Here is a 26643-nt window from a genome sequence, read left to right on the forward strand (position 1 = left end):
AAGAGTCCCAAGAAAGAGCCTTCTGCCTTTAAAGTGTGGAAAAAAGCACAGAAATATTTTGCATTAGCAAGGTAACAACTTTCCACAAAAACAATGAGGAGTCCGGTGGCACCTTAAAGACTAACATATTTATTTGGGCATAAGCTTTCGTGGGTAAAAAACCCCATTTCTTCAGATGCACAGAGTGAAAATTACAGATTCAGGCATAAATATACTGGCACAGGAAGAGAAGGGAGTTACCTTACAAGTGGAGAACCAGTGTTGACAAGGCCAATTCAGTCAGGGTGGATGTGGTCCATTCCCAATAACTGATGAGGAAGTGTCAATACCAAGAGAGGGAAAATTGCTTTTTTAGTGAGCCAGCCACTCCAAGTCCCTATTCAAGCCCAAATTAATGGTGTTAAGTTGATACGTAACTTTCCATAAGACTGTGGTGCATTAAGGAAGAAACGATATAAAAGTCTTAAATCTTCATTTTGTTTCTATTTCAGGAAGAGTCAGTCCCCACGCAGGTTCACAGATTCTATAGCTATGAACTCTAACCAGTGTAGTAAATGTAATTGTTGAACAATTTCAAGAGAAAAAGGTGGTCATGGACATCAGAAAGCAGCCAGACAGCAGAGACTTCAGCTGTCAGCTCAATATGGTACTCTACAGAGAGGGAGTACAGAGAACTACTGTAAATGTATCATTCTTGTACAAAAAGAGAACTTAGGGAGCTGTGAACTATCATCCTTCTATGTACCCTATCTACAGTGAACAATGAATTTACTGCAACACTAGATTTCAACCAGCCAAGGGAAGAGAGTGGTGTTCAGGCAAAATTCACTGCTGGAGACAAACTGTCTTATATAAAAAATGAACTGCAAGGAGAAGAGGATGAATAACTTTCTTTTATTGACTGTGAGAGCTTCCCCATTCACCAGGAAAGGATAGTACATGGAGAACTCTCATAAAGCAAATGATTACTGTTATAGAATGGGCTGAGACACATACATGAAAAATTAGGTGTCTAATCTTTGTAAAAATAAAGATGTACAGCAAATAACTAGGGTAGAGAAAACCTTTCACATCACATGCAAGGCTCACATCATCAATAGACCTTAATGGTTTGTGAAGTAAATGTGAATGTAGTTAGGCCATTTATAGTGATAATTTGTAATAAATACTGATATAGTGCTTTACATTTGCTACGTACTGTACCATCATTAATGACTCGTCATCATCATCCGGAAGCAATAGTCGAAAAAATATTGGCTTTTCCATCAATAAATAGCATGAGTTCCCAATAAAGATCAAACAGTTTGAAATGTATGTAGAGTAGTCACATGGGTTCAAATGTCCAAACTACTAGTGCACATCTGCACAGCCTTGACTTAAACACACCCAGTGCCAGATGTGATTGCACAAGTAAAGCCTGTGCACAGGTGTATGTACAGTTCTGTACATGAGTGACAACCACCATCTTGGCTCCACACTAGGGATTGAAGCAGGGACCTTCAGAGCTAAATGCATGAGCTGGTACACTTTGAGCGAATGATTCAAGGCTCTCTAGCTAGCCCTGTAACCAGGCAAGATGGCATTGTACAGGTGTATGTGCACTCTTTTTGAAAAACTGTCTGAACTGATAGCACAATATGGCTGAAAATAACCTCAATTATGTAGGTAGAATAAATAATTGCATGTGCATATTGGGAGTTTAGTATGCAGTTACCTGATCTGTATGCCAAATATAAACCTGTATATGCAGTTGTGGAGTTTTGCAGGTGCAAAGGATGACCGTACCATTATACATACCTTACTTGAGTCAGGGGCATTTGACCAGTGGACCCCAGAATCAAGTTTGTTTTGAAGCACAGTTTAGAAAAAATACAACTTTGGAAATGTTTTGTCATTTGAGAAATACTTTTTAGGTCACAGGATAGAATTAATGTTAGATGAATTTACTATTGTTAAATTGCTGGAATATTTTAGCAAAGGATAAAAGAGTTGGCCTTTTATTATTACAATTCTGATGTGAAAAGGGGAATTAAGAACAGACATTTACAAATGGAAGTGGGTCTATTTAATCCATCCTCTATCTCTTTCCAGAATATTACACACTCCGTAGGTGTAAATGGAAATGTTCTGCTTCTCCATATGTTCACCCACCCCCGATTCAGAAACTTCCCGGAAGATTAGAAATGGGATGGGGTGGAGGAGCGGAACCTCTGTCTTTACCAGATATTTGCCTATGTTCTGCATAAAAGCCTTTGCTTTCAGTTTACTATCTCCACTAGAAAATGCTCTAGGCATGAATGCAGAGCATTGCGGGGAGGAAAAGAGAGATGGGTAAACTGTGCATATAGGAAAATTACTGGGGAAGGTATAGACAGAATTGTTTAAAACCACGATGCAGCCTTCTAAACGTCACATGGTTAGTGCAGTCATTTTGTCATTCACCAAGGTACAGCAGAAAGGGCTAGAGACTTTCCCTTGTCAAAGAGGTATTTATGAGCATTTAGTAAAGAGAGAGAAAAATATTTTATTAGAGGGAGGCAGCCAGAGGAAAATTGATTCACTGGCTTTATGTGAGAAAGTAAATATGTCCCTTTAACCTTAAATCTGTGCATCAAGCTCTGGAAAGTCCAATTATCTTGACAAAATGATTTAACAAATAACTGAACAATAGGAGAAGAAGTAAGGGTTACGGGGATGAAAGAGGCTTCAGAGGCGGGCAAAGTTACTGCAGGAATTGGGCCTTAGGCTGCCTGCAATGGAAAAGCTCAGAAATGGAATGGAAGAGAGTCCTGGAGGACTTTGTACTTCAGGAGATTTATTTGGTAATAGAAACCCTGTGTTTCACATTTAATAATAAGATGTATTGTTACAGTTTCTGGCTTAGAAATGAATTCCAAACCAATTCGGAAGTATAGCTAAAGGCACACCCATAAATTTTAAAAAAGAAACTGTTATTTTTCCGTTAAGCTTTCTAAAGTTATAATCTTGCTGAATTGTTCCTGAATTGTTCCTAAACTTCCTTACCTGAGAAGGTTGTTAATGGTCTGAGAAGGCTCTAAGAAGCTCAAAGGCTAAGGCTGTGTCTACAGTGCTGCAGCTGCCCCGCTGTAGTGCATCAGTGTAGACACTTGCTACAGTAACAGGAGGGGTTTTCCCAGCATTGTAGTTAAGTCCATTAAGGGCTATTAGCCAGGATGGGTAAGGAATGGTGTCACTAGCCTCTGTTTGTCAGAGGGAGGAGATGGATGGCAGGAGAGAGATCATTTGATTATTACCTGTTAGATTCACTCCCTCTGGGACACCTGGTATTGGTCACTGTTGGCAGACAGGATACTGGGATGGATAGACCTTTGGTCTGACCCCGTACAGCCATTCTTATGTTCTTATGTATTCACCTCCCTGAGAGGCGGTAGCTAGGTTGATGGAAAAATTCTTTTGTCGACCTTGTGCTGTCTACACCATGAACTAGTTTGGCTTAATTACATCGCTCGGGATGTGGATTTTTCAAAACCTTAGAGTTGAAACACTTCAAACCTTGGGGCCATTTGAAATCCAAATCTAGAGCCTATTTAAAAAAAATAATACAAACAGACCCTATATTTATAATCAACTGAACCAAAACCGCACTGAACCAGCACCCTTGGACTGTTCAAAACTACAATCCAAATGTTGCTTGAGCACATCACTAATCCAGATCAGTTCTTATTGCCTCCTAACTGACCCTAAATGGTAGGGCTGCAGTTTCAAATAACCAAATGGCAGCCTTTTGCATTCACGGTTGTCTTCTTTGCACACAGAGTTGTGCTACCTGAGCTCACAAATTAAGTTTAATAAGTTTTTTTTTAAGAATCAGACCCATAGTGTCATAACAACTTCAGTCAAATCATAGTACTGTAGTGACCAGAAGGTATCAAGTTGTTTATACAGTGCATTGATAGTAGGTAATGATATACATAAACATTTTAATGCTATTCTTTTTAATGTATCATTATTTTTTTATGTTTTTACTAACAAATCATAAATAAAAATTCCATCCCTTTTCCCCCTTCCATTGAGATTTACTGAAAAATTGACACTTATTAAACACAGAGTCCAAAAATTAAATATTATTGCCAGGATGAAGGCCTTTCCCAAATTAATCCCCATTTAATTTTTTTTTAAATGTGTGTATATATAGTTTTGTAAACCTCCATCCCTACTTCCATGGACTTCATTAGACAATCTAGTTTTAAGCCTATTTTATTGCATTCCAGTCTCCTGGGCAATTTAAACAACACCATCAAATTTTACCATATGTTAAAATAGCTCAGAATTCTTACCGTGCTTTTTGTAGTTTTGTGATTGTCAACATATAAGTGCCTGAAAATTAACATTTTGCAACTGAGCCAACCTGCCTATAGAATAAATGAATAATATTATTATAAAGTGCATGATTATTCCCAGACACCAGCAGGGATATTGTGAAGTTTCCAGGCTGAGAGCTCCGTTTCGTACCAGTTTACTTTCACTCACATGTTTAAATTTATCTATTTTTTTAAAATTTTACCTAGAACTTTTCCTATGCTTTAGAAAACTTGAAACTTGGACAAAATTTTCAAACAGAAGTGCCTTATCCTGGGTGCTTAAATCTAATGGGACTTGCAGGTTCTCTGAAAATCACTCAATCCCTTTTGCCTATGTTTGGATTTAGGTGCTAAATAATATATTTACTACTATCCCAATCAGCCATTGAATCTCTTGTCTTTAAACCCATATGTTCTGTATTTTTTCGACATGGTCCAATTTCTTACTAATGCTCTAGGTTTGGAAATGTAAGGGTTTCTTTTCAGTCAAGCTGAGGTCTAGTCTCCCTTTCCTAGGTGTAGTTTCTATCCATAAAATAAGAGCTTACAAAAATTAATTGTGGGTGCAAATCCGAGCACATGCGCCTCTACATATGTAATTTGTGCCTGCAATCAAGTAGTCAGAGTCATAAATACTCTGATTAGTGGCTCCAGTTCAGTTGGAGGGACAAATACACAGATGCAAGTTCTGTAGGTGCAACTTGCTCAGCAAAACAGACCTCCCAACTTTTAAAAGATTCTTCACTGGGTTCTTCATAGACATTAATTCCAAAAGGGACCATCATGATTGTTTAATCTGACTTTCTGCATTGCAGGCCACAGACCCTCACTCACCCACTCCTGTAATAGACCCATAAACCCTGGCTGAGTTGATGAAGTCCTCAAATCATGATTTAAAGACTTCAAGTTTCAGAGAATCCACCATTTACACTAGTTTAAACCTGTGGGTGACCCATGATCCATGCTGCAGATGAAGGTGAAAACCCCCCATGGTCTCTGCCAATCTGACTCAGGGGAAAATTCCTTCCCAACCCCAAGGGGTAGGCAACCTATGCATGTGTGCCAAAGGCGGCATATGAGCTGATTTTCAGTGGCACTCACACTGCCCGGGTCCTGGCCACTGGTCCGGGGGGATGTGCATTTTAATTTAATTTTAAATGAAGCTTCTTAAACATTTTAAAAACCTTATTTACTTTACATACCACAATAGTTTGCTTATATATTATAGACTTCTAGAAAGAGACCTTTCAAAAAACGTTAAAATGTATTACTGGCACGCGAAACCTTAAATTAGAGTGAATAAATGAAGACTTGGCACAGCACTTCTGAAAGGTTGCCAACCCCTGAGTTAGACCCTGAGCATGTGGCCAAGACCCATCAGCCAGACATCTGGGGAAAAAATTCTCTGTAGTAACTCAGAGCCCTCCCTATCTAGGGTCCCATTATCAGCAATTGGAGATATTTGTTACTAACTGTTGCAGATAGGCTACATACCATTCCCACCATAAGCTTATCAAGCACAGTGTTGAAACCAGTTAGATTTTTTTTGCCCCCACTGCTCCCATTGGAAGGCTGTTCCAGAACTTCACTCCTGTGATGGTGTTCTGCTAAAATAGTAATAGGAACTAGCAGGGCTGGCTCTAGGTTTTCTGCTGCCCCAAGCTTCAAGGGAGGGGGGAAAGGAAGCCGATTGGTGGCACTTCAGTGGCAGCTCAATCGCGCCGCTCCATTCTTCGGCGGCAGTTCGGCAGCGAGCCCTTCACTCCCTCTCTTCGTCTTTGGCAACACTTTGGCGGCACCTCAAAGAGGAGGAGAGGGACTGAGAGACCTGCCACCGAATTCCCACCGAAGACCTGGCTGTGCTGCCCCTTCGTATTGGCTGCCCCAAGCACCTGCTTCCTTAGCTGGTGCCTGGAGCCGGCCCTGGAAACTAGGGAGTGAAACTTCAAAAAGTCAGAAGTTAAGGTTGATTGAGAAAAGCACCTGAAGATTTTGGATGTTTTTTCTTTATTGAAACTACCTGAACTTGATGGGTCTTCAAAATTGGGAGCTCACTTGTAACTGCTTATATGAATAAGGGTTACAGGATTGAGTCTTTGAGGATTGATAGGAACTGTCTCATGAGACTTCTTTTATTTCCTGCCTCCAAAGGTAAGAATGTATTTGGGAGTATTTGAAATCCACAGAATATGGGAACTTCCTGATGAAATCAAAACTTTTAAGTGTTCTTACAGAATATCAATACCAATGTCAGGAATGCAATAACTTAAGCCTAGCCACTTCCCAGCCCTGTAATCTGTTGAACCATGTCCAGTGATTTTATAGGCATAACAGGTGTACTTGCATCTTTTTTAATGTACTCACATTGTGCCACCCACCCATTAAAAAATTCTCTAGAAATGACATTTAATTTTGAGATCTCATCCTCTCTTCTAGAGGACAATTGTCCCTCTCATAAAATCACTCCAGAATGTGGCATGATAATGGACATCTCCCTGCAAGAAATGTCCTTGATTCATACAATAATGGAGTTGTCGGTCAAGCGAGAGGTTTGGAGACATGACTGTCTTCTGTAAAAGTGTGCAGAGCACTTGCCTGTAGACCACCTGACCTATGACCAGTAATATTAGTTTCTCATTTACTTGTATAGAAAGTGCACTTCAAAAGTTTTCACAGAAAAGTTGAAGGGGAGAGGGGGAGGAATAGAGGATAATTTAGAAAACCGTACTCAAGACTGATTTTATGTAGCATGTTACCTTGGCTTTAACAATACACAACTTGGCTTTGAAAGACTTTCTCTTTTTCAGTATTGTAATACTCTCTAGATTATCCTCCTTTCTGAGATACCTACATATATATTAAAGGGCACCAGGAGGGAGTTGTTGCTTTTAACATGACAACAAGAATGATTTTCCCTTCCTTCAGTTTGAATTTTGCAAAGCAGCAGCAGGCTTTCACAAAGAGATGACTGGCACCACTTAAGCCATTAGCTCTGTGCTCTCTCTCTCTCCTTTGAAGCACTTGTGGAGATGTACTTTGGATTTGTATATTTTGTTTATATTTAAGCACAAACTGATTATAAAATCATCTTATTTTTATTCTTATTTTGCATTTTCCAAAAAAACGCGGTTGATAGCACTATAGCTATAAAAGGGATGTCATATCAGATATGGACTTTATCACATGACAGCTCCTCATAATTACACCACTGAACCAGTGCCATCAAAGGAAATGACACTGAATTGCTATTATTTGGAGTGGAGGTGGGGAGGAGGAATAATGCTAGCTTGAGAGGGCCTCTGGAAAATTCTAGTACAGTTTGGCTTCCCCACCAAATTTATTAACATCATATCTCAATTCCACAAACACATGACCAGTCGTGTACTCTTAGATGGTGGCCTTTCTAAACCATTTCACATATCTAATGGGGTGAAATAAGGCTGTGTGCTGGCACTGGCCTTCTTTGGCACTGTGGAAGTGGAGAAAGGAAGAAAGATAATTTGAATATAGAGATCCTAGTTTTGTTCCTGGAGAGCAAGAGTCAGGCTAACAAGTCAGGCTGACGCTGGCTCTAATCATGCAAGATTTGAAAGCAAGGCCTAAGCGGAGAAGCGGATGGGAACAGACTATAAGAGATACGGTTTTGACCTTGTGTTAGATAAGAATGGAATGTAGACTGTAGCAGAAAAATAATGAGAAAGGTGAGATATCAGCGAGAAGTATGTATAACAAAATGGCTTGTTGCTTATTATTGTGTGTGGAAAAAGGTATAAAAGCTTGCTCTGTTTATCTTTAGAGCCCTACTTCGGGAGGGGAAACTCTACCCGTATGTACTCTCTCGACTAACTGCAGTTGCTCGAAAATAAACTGCCTCTGGCTTGTTGCTTTAACCCCAGAGAATGAGAACTTGTTTTTCTCCCACAGCACCTATGTAAGGTATAGAACTCACGGAAAAATTTCCAATCTCCAATGCTTACTGCAAAGACAAACATTCTTGCGAAGCCCTTTTTGCGGATGATTGTGCTCTACTCAGTTGATAGTGAAAGTGACCTATATTTTATCCTTGAAAATTTCTCAGACAACTAAACAGTTTGGATTCAACATCAGCCTGGAAAAAACTGAAGTCCTCTTCTAACTAGTTCCATCAACAATTACCACTGAGCCAATCATCACCATTGATGGTATAGAACTAAAAGCGTCAATCTCTTTACATACTTTGCCAGTATCGCCTTGGGTGACAGTTCCCTGGACCAAGAAACATCAAATAGAATATGAAAGGCAAGCTAGGTCTTTGGAAGCCATAACACCATCAAACAGTCAACAGAAATGATGATATACAATGCAGCAGGCAGTGATAGCAACCCTTTTGTATGGATATGAAACATGGACAGTTTATCACAGACACATTAAGCAGCTTGAAAAATTTCACATGTGGTGTCTCCACTCTATTCTGAATGTCCACTAGTGAGATAAAATCTCAAATGTTAAATGTTGATCAAAAACTACCAACATCAAAGCAATGATCATCAAAGCTCGACTTAGACAAACAGGCCATTAGAATAGGTGATGATAGACTTACAGAAAAAAGTTTTCTGTGGAGAGTGCAAACTTGGAAGGTGTAGGAGGTGGTCAAGGAAAATGCCTCAAAGACATCCAAAAGCAGAATCTCACCCCATTCAGCATAAATATTGATAACTCTGAAGAGATAGCCATAGACAGATCTGAATGGAGAGCAACTATTGATAAAGGTTGTAAACACTTTGAGGAAGACAGACACGAAAAACTGATGAAAAAAAAAGTACCAAGCATAATGCTAAGTCTTCAGTGGAAGCCTGCACATGGCTATGTGATATCTGTTTGTGATCTTGCTCCTCACAGATCAGACTATACAGCCACATGAGTACACGCATGATACCATAATGTCATCATTGGATATGATGGATACCCATACAATTCTAGCCTGAAACCTTTCCTGGACAGGAAGCTCTATCATTATTTTTTGCCTTTTGATTGCTATTTCACTGAAATGTCAAACACCTCCCCCTGTGTGTGTCCACAAACCAGCAGGGAAGGAAATAGAGTGAAGGAAAAATATTGAAAACATAGCAAGCCAAAGCTGGAGAAAAGAGAAAGTAATTTGCTTTGACCTAAGCAATAAATCTACAGGCAATAATGACCATCTCTTGACGCTAGTGGTGACATTGATCGAGTGCACTGGCCCAAGCTTTCTCCTCTGAACCTTGAAGTATTTCCCGATCATCTTTGCCACTATTTATGCAGGATTGTCAAAGATCAGGTATAAGAGGATGATGAGGGGACAGTGTCCTCTGACTTAATGTAATCACTTATGATAATTAAGAGTGTCATTCTTTGATCCGTGTAGAGCAAAAGTTACCTGGTACTTTTTTTTAAAAAAAGCATGAGAAACTCTAGGCTCTGCTAACTTCAAGGATCTGATCTAAACAAATACACACACACACAGAGGGAGTCAATTAATGAAACTCCATCCTTAATTCACCCATTTGAGATTGGGTTTTATAGCAAATATTGATCACTCACTGTTTGGGGACCTTAAAGCAAGAAGAGAAAAGCCAGAGGGAGCTGACATTTTGACCCCATTCAGTTTTCTTTCTTTTGTTCTTCCTCTGCTTTATGGACTTGAGTCCTTGCTTCATTTTTGTGAGGAAGTAGAAGGGGGGTTCTTTTTAAACCAACAAAGACTTTTCATGTTGAAGAATCAGTACTTAAAATATTGCCTTCTTCACCCATAATCTGGCCATTCTATAACTTAAGTACATTGCCCCTTGAAGTTAGAGTGGGGTGAATTTTTTTCAGTGAATAGTAAATTTGCCCCCAAATTTTATCTTACAGGGCACCAAAACTATTTGCAAATTTGGGTTTAGTTTGGCTAATAGTTGTGGACAACAAAGGGGAAAAAAATCAGAAAAGTTGAAACAGTTCATTTCGACAAATTGGAAACAAAAAGTCTCATCTTTGTGAAATGGTGTTTCATTTTGAAATGTAACTAATTAAAGGGAGAAAAAAAATTCCAGAAATGGCCTATATGAAAAATGCAAAAAAAATAAAAATAAAAAAAATCATGCCATCTTCAGTTGAATGAAACATTTTGTTCAACATGATCTGGAATTCTTTTTTTCTGGGTTTTCATTTTTTTCTTCAGATTTTTCAATTCAGTCTCTCAACTAAAAAAATCAATTATTACCTCCATTTTACTAATAGGGAATCAAGAGAGAGAAACATTAAGTAACTTGTCAGAGGTCACACATGAAGTTTTTAGATCTGGGCTCAGTTCCCAGTTTTGCTAAAGTCCAAGCTGAGTGCCCTAACCACAAGCTCAATATCCCCTGATATTGATTTATAAAATGCACCTAGCTGAAGCTCTAGGCACATAATGATTAAGTTTGAACTGGACCTTTTAAATGACTGCAAAGAACCTGATCATCCAACTGTGCCAATTTCATACATTTCAGAAAAACTTCTTTGATGATTAGAGGGGTCACATAAACCATTTTAGAGCAATTTTTGAAATTTCAATCACTTAAATTGTAACAATATTTTGTTTTTGAATATCTGTCAAACTCTTTGCTCTTAGGTCTGAATTGTCATTTTTCAGACAACGATGCCCAGTTAAGACCATGTTGTAGACTGGTGCAGATAGTGTTTAATCATAGAAATGTTGACAGATTCTTCCGGCTAGCAGCCCTTGTCTGTGCTGCAGTATTCTGAAATGCTATTCTAATAAACCTGCAGCAGGAATGTATAATTAGCTTCCAAAACAATCATGCCTCTGGAATGGTTTTATTTTTCAGGATAATGTGAAATACAATAGAACTTGGCTCTCTGTATATAATGCCTTTCAGACACCCGGCATCCCAAAGTCTTTTACATTTATTGGCGCTATCAACTTTGACGTTAGCTGTTTTAATAAAATGTTTGGAAGAAGCACGTAATTGGCATTCTGGTGGAAATTAAACTGAGCCTGAATCAAACATGAATCTATTACAATTCTTTCTTTCAGACATGTCAGACTGATGCAACCAGGAGAAAAAATAAAGCTTGTCAGTCATGTGTGTTGAGGGGATTTGCACATAGGTGAGCAAAGAGGAACTGTACATTGCATCTTGAGGTATGTGCATGGAGAGCAGCCCTGACACAGAGATGAGGTAAGTGTCTCTTCTATTGCTTCAGGGTGTGATGAGAAAGCTTAGTCCAGACAGTTATGCATGTCCTTGCTCCACACCCAAGTTGTATATGTAGCGCACTCCTGAGTGAGTCAACAGTAGCAGGGATCAAACCTGAGACCTCTCTTTCTAAATGCACAAGATTTTATTGCCTGACTGAAAGACCCAGTTCTGTTAGTTGAGGCTGTAGCAGGGTCATCAAATGCTATATGTGGCCCAGCCACTTCAAGAAGGGGACTGAACATCACACTGAGTAAAGGTAGGTTACATAGGCCCAATGGTAGCAACTACTACATGTGAGGGACAGGTTGGGCATAAGCCAGCATTCACTCACAAGTACCTCTGTGCTATATTTGTCACTTCTGTTTGTGCACTCCAAGCACAGTTCAAATCCTTTGCATAACTGAATGTAAGACCGGTCGATGTGATCGTTTCATTATATAAGTTTCCAATGCACATATAGATGCTGTGCATTTAATTTTTGAAAGCACATTTCCAAAATGGTTACAATGAGTTTGTGATTCATAACTAGCACTACCACTGCATAGAAGCGGGATAAGTGGGAACCGCTAAGCATTTCTCTTGTGCCTTTATGCTGAAATTAAACCATTACAGACTACCGTTAAATGACAGGCAGCCTGCTGATGGCTCCTCAAAAGTGGATTACAAAGACCCGTAATGTGGATTTCATTAGTGGTCCTGGCTACCATCTAAGAGATAACACAAATCTGTCATAAAATCAGGCTTTGAGATAAAATAACAAACAATCTTTCAAAAGCATGTTAATGAGATGCAGTGGACAACAATACTCTGAAGGCTCAATTACAAGATGTTTTAAGATGCTCATAAAGTTCAAGTGGTAACTTGTCAGAGCTGATGTGCCTCTCTGGATCTTATTGTTGAGTGCTTATTGTTTCTGTATGGGGAGTCCTAGTGCCTTTATCTTCACAGATGTGTTTTGGGGTGAACTTTGGTGAATGATAATCTATGCGTCAGTAAGTGAAACTAGTGGGTGCCTAGGTAACACGGCAATGGGCAATTAAATGTGATGAATGGATAGATTGGGTAGAAATTGTGAAAAAGGCATTTGCCTGCCAAAATCACACAGTTGGAACAAATGTTACAAATCCTGCATCTTGGTATGGGGTTAGACTAGATAATCCTGGTGGTCCCTTCTAATCCTATGGTTCTATGATTCTACGTTTCCTTTTCCAAGTATTGGCAAATGTTGCTTTTCAGTGGTGAGGACTCGATATGCTCAAAAACTAAATATAAGCACCCGCAGGCCTAAACTGTTCCTTCTAACACCCTTGCAAACCACAGAAAAGTTCAGTGGGAGGCCATGGGTGTAACTGAGGGCATAATTTAGTCACAGAATAAAAATGAGCCCATGCAATTAAGCTCTGACCATGCAAACATACCCATGCTTAATGTTAAACTTATGACTAGTTCCAATGGTACTCCTCTTAAAGTTAAGTATGTGTGTGTTTCCAGAGTCAGGGTCTTATTAGTTCTGTGATAAGGGTGGAATATCATATCTGGATGCTGTGCAGAGGGCTAACAACATGGTTCTGTGACCCAGGACATGCCCACCAAAGCCCCGGTTTCATCTTGCACTTTCCACAGGAAGCTGCAGCAGGTCACAGTGCTGGACAGTTCCTTCCTGGGTAGCAGCAAGGAAAGGGAAGCACTTTAAACACTGACAGAAGGAACTGGGATGGGAGGCAAGATGCATACTAGAGGAAAATACTTTATTGCCTTGAAATGCTGTCCCTGAGGTGTGGCTAAATTCTAAGATTCTCCAGGCCCTCAGCCATGGGGGTGTGTGTGTGTGTGTGTGTATTTCCATGTGACTATGGTAGTAGCTACCCACATTTTAGGATATAGTTTGTGATAACAGCCCTCCCTTTTCTAGAGCCAGTGTCTGGTAATGGCTTAGTATCCTCCTTTGATCATGGGCATAACTTTGAGAAAAGTAAACCATGGAGCCAGTTAGGGGTTTTCCCCCAGACTTTTTCTTCAAGGACTATTATCCTTATAATTGTTTCGTCTTTCCTGCTTAGTTCCTCTAATACTCACCTTTTGATCTAACTCCATAGCAAGTAACCTGTCATAAATAAACACACAGAAGCATGCACCGTATTCATAAAGAATAATACAGCTGTTTCCCAGGTCTCCACTATCCTAACTTGGTCTGCAGCAGAGGAAGCTGAATCAAAGTGAGGCCTCTTGTGAAACAGGGGGCACTTCCATTGCTCTCTCGTCTAAAGCCTTCCCTCCGTGCTTGTGCAACAAAACTGCACAGGTCCTCCCCAGCCCACCACCAAAGGTCCCTCCATGGCTGTGGAGGGGTGGGCAGGATTTACCTCTGGATTTCCAGCACTACTTGGTGTTGTGCTTTCACTTACACTGCTGCCTCTGGGAAGATGTAGGACGCAGCCATCCCATCGTCAGCAGTGAACTGGTTTTAAATCCCCTCACCTCCAGGTTTGCATGGCGCCCCAGAGGCAATATCATTAAGTGCCAATTACTCAACCTGTTAAGAGTGTTTAGAAATGATAAATTACCACAGGTCCCAACACGTTTAAATAAGTGCAGAATGTAGTTCATACCCTACGGGGGAAAAAAGGGTTCTGTTTTATTAAAAGTTATTGCTTTAGGGTGTCGTCATTGTGGCAGAATCTTTAAACATCCATAAACTGAAAGCCAGAGAAATAACAGTAATTGATTCTTCACCTATGCTGTGTTTTGTATTTTGAAAGATATTGGCAGACTTTTAACTAAGGCCTTTTCGTATTCACCAAGTTTTTATTGAACAATATATTTTTTAACTGTACAATTCAGGAAAAGCCTTTTTCCACAGCTACTTACGGACTTCCCTCAATATTGAACTCATCGTATTTTTATTCTTTATTTTTTATTGTACACAAGCTTTTTATTCTTTTTTAAAAAGTTTTTTTAAAACTTCCCCCCCCAAATTCTGTTAGCTCCATAAATTATTGTACCTTTTTACATATCTTCCATTGTCAGCGGGACATTTCCATCAAGTACGACTTCATCTTAAGAACTGGGCACGTTCTAGTTTCTCTTCAAAGGGAGAAGTCTGGTACAGTAAGTGCATCAGGAAAAAATTTCCATTTCATGTATAATATCACTTAGGCCAGTGGTTCTCAAACTTGGGCCACCGCTTGTTTAGGGAAAGCCCCTGGCGGGTCAGGCTGGTTTGTTTACCTGCCGAGTCCACAGGTTTGGCCAATCGTGGCCCCCACTGGCTGCAGTTCACCGCTCCAGGCCAATGGGGACTGCAAGAAGGGTGGCCAGCACGTCCCTTGGCCCACGCCACTTCCTGCAGCTTCCATTGGCCTGGAGCAGCGAACCGCAGCCTGTGGGAGCCATGATCGGCCGAACTTGCTGACGCGGCAGGTAAACAAACCTGCCCAGCCCGCCAGGGGCTTTCCTTGAACAAGTGGCGGTCCAAGTTTGAGAACCACTGACTTAGGCTTGGCAGAATTCATTTTTTTAATATAATTTAAATGGGTAATATCAATGTTTATTTTTAAGTATTTTTTATTTTTATTTAAACTTTCCACAGATGAAGGAAATTATGGGGTGGTGTCATACAATTGTTTAATGACAGTAAACATTGAGAGTCGCAACGTTAAAGTTTTATTACCATTAAACACAAATTGTCAACATTACATGTCAAAATGTTTGTGTACGTATGATAAAATCAACATTTACTTACATTTACCAATAAAAATCTAATCCCTCCAAGCTTCAATATACTTATAAGCACAGTCATTTGTATCAGTTTTTAAAAGCCATAATTGCAATTACAGTTATGCTGGAAAGGGAATAAGTTTACTGTCCTTCTGGATGAAGTGCTGACTATTATGTCTTGTTAATCCCAGCCATTGAAAAATAATGAATCAAGCCTCCCAAAATTATGAGATTGGCTTAAAAACCTTAAGATTTAAATAATACATTATGGAATACATTATTTTCCTTTTCTTTTTTGAGCCAATAGATTTCACATTTTCAAGCTTTTCTCCTCAACCATGAATGTTAGGAAACTACTACTTTTTTGGGGAGCGGGGGAGAGGATTTATGAAAGCTGAGTGCCTCAAATAATCACCTGACTCCTGGAGCTGAGGTTTTAAGATATCACAAGATAAATGATAAAATCAGACTTGGTAACACTGAAATGCTGAGGAATATCAACAGAGTAGCCAATATACAATTAATATATTGTATGTGCATGAATTTGAATGGATACATTACTGTTAATATGTCTTTTGGAGGATATTTTTACAGACCAGTTTTTTTACCCTTCTGCATGAAGTATTACCATTGGATGCTTAACAGAGTGAAGGTCCTACTCAACATGGATAAGCATGGCAAAATTAGGTACTTCCTTCACTAATTTACTAGTATCAGTGCTGCAGGATCAATTTTGTTGTTGCTTTTATTTAAAGTGCTGCCCAAAGCACCAAGGATTAAAAGTAACACATATCCTTTTAATTAAATCAATACATGATTAAATACAGAATGCGAACTTCACTAGTATAATTATGGCAACCGAGAATGTTGGATATTAGGCAAATAAATATGTTATTTACCACAGTGCATTTCCAGAGGATGCTATTGCCCATCTTAGTTGGAGCTGTAAGGCTGATGGTTAAGTAACCGCTTGAACAACACAGTATTTTCTAGCAACATTCTGTGGAGTTCCTTGAGGTGGTTTTGGAACTTCAGAATAATGAAGAGAACAATCTTCAGATTGAAAGAAAGAAGCTAGAGTGTCCCTGGTTCTTGTGCATGTTCCTTGGCATGCCATCCCTATTCCATGCACACCATATAAGGGCCGGGGTTAATCCAGTCTTTGTGCTAAGGGAAGAGCAGGCACTGGTTTCCTGAGTGCCATGTGCCCAAAAAGGATAAGAAACAGGTGGTTCTAGAGTAATTGCCCAATTCTTCTTCCTCCTGAGCCTGGAACTCCCATATTATGGCCCTGCCACCAAATTAGAAAAAAGGATCCTTTGGAAATACAGTTTTGGTTACTGACTTTATTTCATGAATGACCTTTTTCAGCTCAATTTTGCAAAATTCAGAACTTCCAGGCAAAGTTGATGGCATTCAGAAAGCCATCAAGTCACTTAGAGTGATGTGTTACTGCTATAAGGCTACTGAGATTTATTTACTTACTTGGGGGGACAGGGAGTTAAGCACATGCAGGTTTTTCTATTAATCCATGTTTTAGTGTTTCCTTTTTTGCTCACATTTCTTCAGCGGAAAATGTGTCTGTTACTAATGGCATTTTGAACGAATGCCAAGAATAGCACATTTAACTGCTCTGGAGTTGAAATATAATGTGTAGGAGTGAGAAGGAAGAAACATTTAGTTAAACAATTTGTCAGTCATTAAAAATTGTTCATTTTTGTTACTATAGAATGGGATATCCTTACCTACCTTTGCTAAGCAGAAGTCCTAGGGTTTGGTTCTGCTCTCATTTAAGCTGGTGTAAAGCAGGAGCAACTCAGCTAAACTGTGTGGGCTGGATCCTTAGCAGATGTAAATTAGCAAAGTTCCCACTCACTTTAGTGGAACCTTTCCTGATTTACACTAGCTGAAGATCTGGCCCAATAAAATTCAAATGTTTGTGACACATACTTGAGTTGAGAATCAGACCCAAGTCTTTTGATTCCCAGTACAGATACTGAACACATCTGAAAACTACAAGACGGAGTTAAACAAATATGTGCTAGAATCACTCTACAGCCACGAAAGACCATCCTTCAAAGCACAGACGAAGTCATGGATCCTGTGATACTCGTAAAGGTCTGAAAAAATATAAAGCAAGTCTACCTAAGGCACCTTTGCCTCAGAAGAGGCGAGTATCTGAGCCCACGTGTCATCTGAAATACACATAGGTCTGAAAACAGAGATACCTCAAATGAATCATGAAATTAATGCACAAAACTGACATTCAGTATGAACCCATCAACTTGAAACATTCCTAACGCTGGCTGATGTACATTGTCCTTGCATGACCTTATTTGATTTCTCCCCTTTGTCTAATGAAGACAGCCAGGCATGTACACTTGCTCACTTGCTTATTTCAAGTAAATAATACAAACAAAAAGAAACCCTCACAGAAGCCAGAACCCCAGCTGCAGCACTAGGCAAAGCAGCGATAGTCAGTAGATGAAAGAGCCTGTCATATGTTCAGTTGTCATTGTCTTGTCTCAGGCTAGGGTAGTTGGCTTTTATATACATATCTGTCAGGCACTTTCTGCAAAAGATGCACAGAAAAAACTAGAGAGAAAACAAATTGCATGTGTAAACTCCAATGAAATGTGAACAGAAGATGTGAGTATCCTTGCATTCTGTTCTGGCAGTTAAAATCACCAAAGATTTGATTGCATATTTTTTGAAAAATAATGTATTCTGTAGTTTATATGATTTACAATTTCACAGCTGACTGCTGTGGAAATAGTCTGCTACTCATGATTGGGTGGAAGGAAACTTCAGACCCAAACTTCAGAAACACAACTTAATATTCTGGCTAAAAGCAGCTTGCAAGATGTTGTCTACATCCCCTTCTCTTGACCCCTACCCTTTTCCTTCTGCCCCCCAGCCTGTTAGTTTGCTGGAGAGTATTAGGAAAAGGATAGAGGACTACTGGGGGAAAATACAGCTAAGGGGCAGGCAGTGTTGGAAGTGGGATCAGGAGGGCATATGAGGATTAGCACCATCAGCAGCAGGAGGGAAGGATCATGTCAACGTCCAACTATGAAGGAAAAAAGGAAAGAAAAGAGTGAAAGAAGACAAAGAGAAGGCCAACAGACAAATAACAAATTGCTTTTATATTGTTCATATATTGCTTGTTCATATTTATATTAACCAATTATCTTTACAAATAAAAGGTCATACTGGATCATATTTAGGCTTGGATTAGATCTTTTATCAGTAAATGTTGGTAAAAGTTGATTTAACTGTTCACAACCAATGAAAAAATATTTCCATCAGTGATGACTGAAATTTACAGATAGACAAAGTAAGAAAAATGCTGCTTAAGAATTTATTAGTTTGATTTAAGGATATTTGCTTTGCATATATGACATGTGATGTTGACAATTTGTGTGTTAATGGTTATAAAGCTTGAACTTTTTGAATTTTCAGTGTCAACAGTCATTACATGATTTCCCTCCCTCCCTGGGACAACAGAATTGAACCAGGGTCTCACCGCTGCCATATACAGAGGTAAAATCACCTCATTATTCCTGTGCATAATCCCATGTTTCTTCATCCAAGGATTGCATTTACCTCATTTTGCCACAGCATCGCACTGGGAGCTCATGCTGAGTAACTTGTCGACTATAATCCTTCAGTACTTTCCTGAGTTACCTCAGTGCCTTACTTTGTAAATTATACCAGAATAGAAATGCAGCAATTGCCTCAGACACTGAAGTTAAGCTTGTAACTCCTACTGTCCTGTCAGAGAACTTCCCTAAAAGGGATATACCAAATCAATAGGAAGGTGAAAAAGACTAACAGTTTGTGCAGTTTAATTTGAAAAACTTTTGCTTCATCCAGCTGAGTGGTTTGGTTTAGTCATTACTTCATATAGTATGTGAGGCGGTGGTGGGGAAAGGTGAGGATGATGCTAAACCAGCAAAGGTTTTGGAACCAAGGAATGTGGACAAGATGGGCATGCTATTCGGAAGGAATAATGTGTTAGACTCTGATGGGAAATTATCCAAAAATAGGCTATTAATTTTTACTTATATGTTTGTTTAAGATTAAGGAGCACTTAATGAGAACCTATTTCATCCTATGGGTAATAGAGGAACTATTCACATCAAAATATGTCTTCAGCTGTTTGCTGTTTTATTCATGGCATGTGATCAGTCACATGTTTTTGCCCCCGATTGCTTGACTGAAACCTCTCTAAACAGGAAATGAGAAATCAAAAAGATTTCAAGTTAGAAACATGAGTGTTTCAGGTCAGGGACATTTCACACAAATCTGGTGCCTCATAGACTTTAAGGTGAGGAGGGACCATCGTGATCTTCCAGTCCTTATGCCAGGGCATTTTGTTGGGAGTCCAACACAGCTTCAACGTTAAAGATGCAGATCCAAATCCTCAACTTGTGCAAATCAGCTCAGATCCACTGCATTTAATGAAACTACCCCAGCTGAGGATAAGTCCTTCAATGTGAAAACTTCTCCTCTCTCTCTCTCTCTCTGCCCCCCATCCCCACTGCCCAACCAGCTGAGGGAAGAGGTGGAGAAATTGAAGAATTATAAATATCATGTCCATGTGGAAGGAGTTAGGGAAATAGTGAATGTTGGTTTCCTTTACACAGAAGGAAGTGAGGAATTGCCACTGTGTCTCAACCAGGGCTGTATTAAATGTGTGAGGAAAGCTGATTCTCCAGGAAGATCAAGTTATCAAGGCCCCAGCCATGGGCTGTTAGACTGAAGCAGCTGTTAGCCTCTGGAGCCAGAGCACTAAGTATCACACTATCCCTGATGGAACATACACAGAATTTGTGGCTACAGGATCCACAGTATTACCTGAACCAGCTTTATTTCTAATGTGAACCTTCATGAGTATTCACAAGATTGTTCTTCACAAATATTCCTGCAACAAAATAATGATTACCAATTGTTCATGGAAAACAAAACCAAAGGATTTTAATGTCACTAAAACAAATTTGGAGGGGTTATTCCAACAAATGTTTGTAAATACTTTTCAGCAGCATTCACCAAGTTCCAAGTGATTGTATTACGTAGGCTAAGCAGCTAATGAGGTTGGAAGATACTTAACCTGACATTTCAGAAGCTTGAAGTCCTGATAATACATTATAGAAAACAATGAAAACTCTTCTATTTTGAATCTCTTCTGCTTGTAAATTAGTCTGTGTTTCTGATTTGTAAAGAGGTTTTCATGAAAACTAGATATTTATGAAGAGTGTTTTCTCTCTCCCATTACTTATTCTCTTACATGAAGAGACAATACCCCATGTCTGGGTGTAAGAAAACAATTCCAATGGAAATCATGAATGATTGTTTCTAATCAACGATTGGGACTTCAGGTTAGAAATAAGCAGCCAGAGCAGAAGAATCCTTAAGGCCAATTCTTCAGACAGTGTCACCTCAGCCACTACCTCTGCACATGCTTCATGCACAACACGATCCTAACTATCCAGTTTGTTCTTGCAAATGAATTGTTGAACATGGATATTGGATTTTCATGTATGAGCTAGTAAGCGGGTCAACTAATGGACCGTACAAAATGTTGAGCATCCTTGACTGTAAATGAATTCTCCCATTTATATTAATTTTGTGCCGTTCTACATTGCTTAAACTTACCTCGCCCATTTTTGTTCAATGGGAAACCTGAAATTCAGAACTGTGTTCAAAGTACATGTGCTAATGCTAGTCATCTTATTTGGGCGGTGGAGTTATTTTCCCCTAATATTGCAAAGAGATTGCTTCCCCCTTGCAATATTTAATTTAGCATAATTCTCTGGATAACAAAGGTTGGAGAAAAATTATTTTATGCACTGAAAACCAACAGTGTTGCAGGGGACAGTGGGCTACAGCTTTCTTAGGGTAGGTCTATACTTACCCGCCGGGTCGACACGTAGAGTTCGACTTCTCGGAGTTCGAACTATCACGTCTAATCTAATCTAGTCGCGATAGTTCGAACTCCGGACGCTCTCCCGTCGACTCCGGAACTCCACCACCGCGAACGGCGGTGGCGGAGTCGACGGGGGAGCCGCGAACTTCGATCCCGCAGCGTCTGGACGAGTGAGTAGTTCGAACTAAGGTAGTTCGAGTTCAGCTACACTAATCGCGTAGCTGAACTTGTGTACCTTAGTTCGACCCCCCCCCCTTAGTGTAGACCAGGCCTTAGTTATTTCCTGATCAAGGCATATGGAAAAGTTATGGTATCTCAGGAACCACTGTGTATTACCTGTTAATAATTGTCAATTTTTTTTAGTGATGATCCCTATATTTAGAATTTAATAGGGATTAAACAAATAAGATTTGCTAGTGATTCAAATGGGGTTCTATAATAATTATTTTTAAAACCTATAGAATTTAAAAGATAATTAGATTCCAGTAATAACAATTCAATCACAGGATTTAAACTTTCATTGAAAGGTTATCAGTCTCACTTAACATTCTATAGGAATTTCTCCGTACAGGATTCAGCTTGTGATATATGTGCATCAGAACCAAACCAAATGGGAAAAATTTCCCTTCATGTGGGTTATACGCTGATAGTTAAATTCTAGGTTTTGTTTCTTTTTGGAAGAAAAGAGAGACTGTGGTAAAAACAGTAACATTTGATTTGTGTGCTCTGCAAAAGTTTTTGCGTTATTAGTTTCAGGCTCTTCTTCAGCACCCACTAGAAAAAAAAATCCATTGACAGTTGAAGTGTTTTGATTTTTAGTGTTTGTATAGTCTGATCATGTATGAGTTTGAACACAGAGTGGTTGGGCTGCATATTACCAACCTGTCCATTAGAAAGAATATCTTATCTACGAGCGAGGTGAATAACTACCCATATGTTTCTGATTTGGTTGTTTAGATAATTTTTGGCAAAATAACTGATTTTATTTTTAGATAAAAACTCAAGATGCTATAGTCAGATCAGTGTGTATATATGTGTGTATATATATATAAAATAAGCAAAAGTGCATTGGAAACTCAGAGTTGAAAAATCCAAGGTTCAAATATCTTAACTGCATTTCACCAGGAAATTAGGTGAAGGACCTCATTTATTACTGTGCTTTCAGTTTATTAACACTGGCCTCTGTGTGTAAGATTTCTCAGAATACTAGCCAGCATTAAATCGGATGTGGGCATGATTTTTATTATACGTACATACTGTAAGGCATGCTCATAAAATAAATGTAGTTTATGCATCAGCCTCTGGAAATTGGTCATCTCTGCAAACATTGTTACATGCAGCTGTCACTTGAGCTTTTTAAAATAAATTGCATTAGCCTAAGATAGAGAGAAATGATTCTCTGTGCTCACTTCTCACCTGTTCCCTGGTAAAGACAATGTTTGGCCTTAAGAGGATGGGCTGAGGGGATGAGCAGAGTCATTCTGTTTGCTAGCACTTTTATCAGCAAATTAATGGAGTACCTCTAAGCTTTGCGGCTGTAGGGGCATCACATCCAGTGAGGCATTTACTGAAAAGCTTATCTTATTTTATGTTCATAGGATGAAATTCAGTGATCTCTGTGGTCTCTGTACCATATAAGTCCTATGGTAACCTCCCATGCTTAATTTTTAATGAAGGAGATGCTGGGGCTCAAGCAGTTATATGCCAGGGCTCCAGCAATTTTTTTACATTCATAACTGATGCAGCAAGCCCAGAGGTACCAGAGCTATGAACTGCTAAGCCTAGAGGTGTCGGGGCTCAGCTCTGGCACAAATTAAGCACTGGTAACCTCTTTCTTATGTATGGGTATGTGTGCCTGGAGCAGCTATCATAAGGTGACACCACACCCCAAGCTTCCTGGAACAAAACCGGCCCCAGGACTGACCCCTGGGTCATTCCACTTGATACCAGCTGCCAACTAGACATAGAGTCATTGATCACTACCCGTTGAGCCCGATGATCTAGCCAGCTTTCTATCCACCTTATAGTCCATTCATCCAATCCGTACTTCTTTAACTTGCTGGCAAGAATATTGTGGGAGACTGTATCGAAGGCTTTGCTAAGGTGAAAGTATATCATGTCCACTGCTTTCCCCATATCCACAGAGCCAGTTATCTCATCATAGAAGGCAATCAGGTTGATCAGGCATAACTTGCCCTTGGTGAATCCATGTTGACTCTTCCTGATCACCTTCATCTTCTCCAAGTGCTTCAAAATGGATTCCTTGAGGACCTGCTCCATGATTTTTCTGGAGACAAAGGTGAGGCTGACCGGTCTGTAGTTCCCTGGATTCTCCTTCTTCCCTTTTTTAAAGATGGGCACTACATTTGTCTTTTTCCAATCATCTGAGACAGTCGTACTCAAACTTGTTCCGCCGCTTGTGCAGGGAAAGCCCCTGGCGGGCTGGCCAGTTGGTTTACCTGTTGCGTCCACATGTTCGGCCGATTACGGCTCCCACTGGCCGCGGTTCACTGCTGCAGGCCAATGGGAGCTGTTGGAAGTGGCGGCCAGTATGTCCCTCGGCCCATGCTGCTTCCAGCAGCTCCCATTGGCCTGGATCAGCGAACCACAGCCACTGGGAGCCATGATTGGTCAAACCTGCAGATGCGGCAGGTAAACAAACCGGCCCGGTCCACCAGGGGCTTTCCCTGCACAAGCAGTGGAACAAGTTTTGGAACCACTGATCTGGAACCTCCCCCGATTGCCAAAGATTATGGCTCTGCAATCACATCAGCAAGCTCCCTCGGATGCATTGCATCTGGCCCCATGGACTAGTGTACGTCCAGCTTTTCTAAATAGTCCTTAACCTGTTCTTTCACCACTGAGGGCAGCTCACCTCCTCCCCATACTGTGCTGCCCGCTGCAGCAGACTGGGAGCTGACCTTGTCTGTGTAGACTGAGGCAAAAAAAAAACATTGAGTACTTCAACTTTTTCTACATTATCTGTCACTAGGTTGCCTCCCCCATTCAGTAAGGGTCCCACACTTTCCCTGACCACCTTCTTGTTGCTAACATAGCTGTAGAAACCCTTCTTGTTACTCTTTACATCCCTTGCTGGCTGCAACTCCAGTTGTGCTTTGGCCTTCCTGATTATATCCCTGCATGCTCGAGCAATATTTTTATACTCCTCCCTAGTCATCTGTCCAAGTTTCCACTTCTTGTAAGCTTCCTTTCAGTGTTTAAGCTTAAGTTTAAGTTTTGTGTTTAAGTTTAAATAGTTACCCATCCTTGATTATAAAAGACATGCCTGTCTTCCAGGTCTAATAAACCTAGAGACCAGCAACAGACCCATCACAACTTGCAGTAACTACCAGGCAGGGACAAATGGTGAAATGTTCATGTTTTCTAGGAGCTGGCTGTCTTTGGTGCAGGTCAAAAAGAGCTTCAAGATTTTGTGTTCTACTAAAAAGTGAGACTGGGCCCATTCTGGCTGCTGTTGTAGATATTTGGTTTGGGAGAAGGTTGAAGTGGGAAACAGAGTTCTAAAGAAACTGCAGAGACACAGTAATAAAAATTCTATACTAGTCTTCCATTTGGAAGTTGTAATTTAACACTACATATCTGAGATTTTTAAATACAATTCTGTCTTTGTTCACAGTTTAAAATAAGGTGAGAAGAGCACTTTGAGAAGTAATGACCACATTAACAGAGTTTTCTGTATCGCAAAAAGATGGGGGAAATATTGTGCTACTAATTCCACTGCCAAAGGGCTTAAAGCAAAGCCATTTGCTTTTTGGAGATAATATGTCCTGTGGAAAAGGGGAGGGGAAAGAAACAAATAACTCAAACAGCCTTGTTTAAAAAATGAAAAAGGAAGTCTCCAAGTTCCCTGGCTGGTATATTGCATTACCGAGTTTCATAACATGCCACGTTATATCATGTCATCAGTCATCAAATAGCTTCCTACCATAATATGGCTGCAAAACTGAGGAAACTGGAAATAGCCTCTCAGCATTAACATTTAAAAATTTATAGTTTTCTGAAATGTACAGGAGGATAAAGAAACTTCTTTTTACTTCGAGAGACAATAGTATTCTTTAGATTGAACCCAATTTTCAGAAAAATGTGCTCAATTGCATATATAGAAATTTGCATTTGTTTCCTTGCCTAATTTCTTGTTAAGTGCTTAACATATGGTTCTTTAAATATAGTACCGCATTATATATCGGATGTGCAGTGTGCCTGAGTTAGCTTTTGCTGTATGAGTAAACTTTTGTTTTCTCCTTTTTAAAAAAATGAACTGTGCAACATTAAGGGTGCATTATGTTCACTATTATTTTGTATTACATTGTATCTAGTTATTCTATTGGAAAATGTTGCAAGGGTCAAATTCAGAAGTGATGGGTAAGAGTGTTGCTTGCATTTGTAAAGTAGGCTATGCAATTGTCAATGTGAACTCCACATTAAAATCTCCACATTATTCACTGTATTTTGTTAGATAGTTCATGAAATGGAAGATATTTAGCAAGCTTTTATCAAGTGGATGGAAGGGAGTCTGACACCACTTTACACATAACCAATTTTTAATACCGTTTTCCATTCCCAGTGAAATGTTCAGTCTTAGCATCCCATTTCAAGCATGCTACTGAAAGTAATTTGCATTTCATGAAATATTTAGCAAAATGTCGTGAACAGTCAAGCCTTGATTTTCAAAGCTGTGCGCACACATTTGCAAGAGTGCAATTGTGCATGCCTAATTTATGCATGCAAGTAACTGATGTTCATGTGCACATTAGAGGATGTATATGCCTGGAGCCACTTAGCTGCCTAACTAGCCAGATGGAGGCACAAGTATTAGTTATCTGTATGCACAAAAATATCAGATATGCCTGGATGGGTGGACACACATTCACACACTTAAAAATCTGTGTCTCTAAGGGTGACACTAATTTGTTTTTTTTACAGTAGTTATACACATTCACACATTTATTCCCACATCACAGATTATACAGGTATGTATACTTCCAAATGACCTCAACTTCCCAGCACGAAAGCCTCAATATAATGTCCTGCATTCCATATTTGAACACTCAGATTGGCACTTTGGTGTATGTAATGCAATTTTAAGCACGTAAATATGCTAATTTCCTTGGACTGGCCCTAATTAGGTGCCCATATTTGAAACATGCCCTTGGTGTACCTCTTGAAATAATTACATGAGAAAAAACATGAGATTGTAAAATGCCATTGAAATTATTCAACTAAATGTTTGTTATGGTTCCTCAAATTAATGCCCCCCAAATTCACACTGATGGAAATATCTAATATTTCTGCACAGATCTAAACATATTCTCAACCCTGAACTGTAGTTTTCACTCTTGAATTCCACCTCCCTTTGTTCACTCTAGTTACTCATTCCCAGTTAATAAATTGTGCTCAAATTGCATTGATCCTCCTGTAGACTTAATGC

The 26643-nt window shown here is 39.6% G+C and overlaps 1 long non-coding RNA gene across 1 annotated transcript in view; it reads left to right on the forward strand.

Moving 5' to 3' along the window:
* The window catches only part of LOC120379722, a 373098-nt gene that overhangs the window by 134051 nt on the left and 212404 nt on the right, over window positions 1–26643 (forward strand). The window contains exon 2 of the long non-coding RNA XR_005587550.1: window positions 11383–11527. This is a non-coding gene — a long non-coding RNA (uncharacterized LOC120379722). The remainder of the gene's footprint in view (window positions 1–11382; window positions 11528–26643) is intronic.

This window comes from Mauremys reevesii, linkage group 13 (genome assembly GCF_016161935.1).
Source record: "Mauremys reevesii isolate NIE-2019 linkage group 13, ASM1616193v1, whole genome shotgun sequence".
In the NCBI taxonomy this organism is placed as follows: domain Eukaryota; kingdom Metazoa; phylum Chordata; order Testudines; family Geoemydidae; genus Mauremys; species Mauremys reevesii.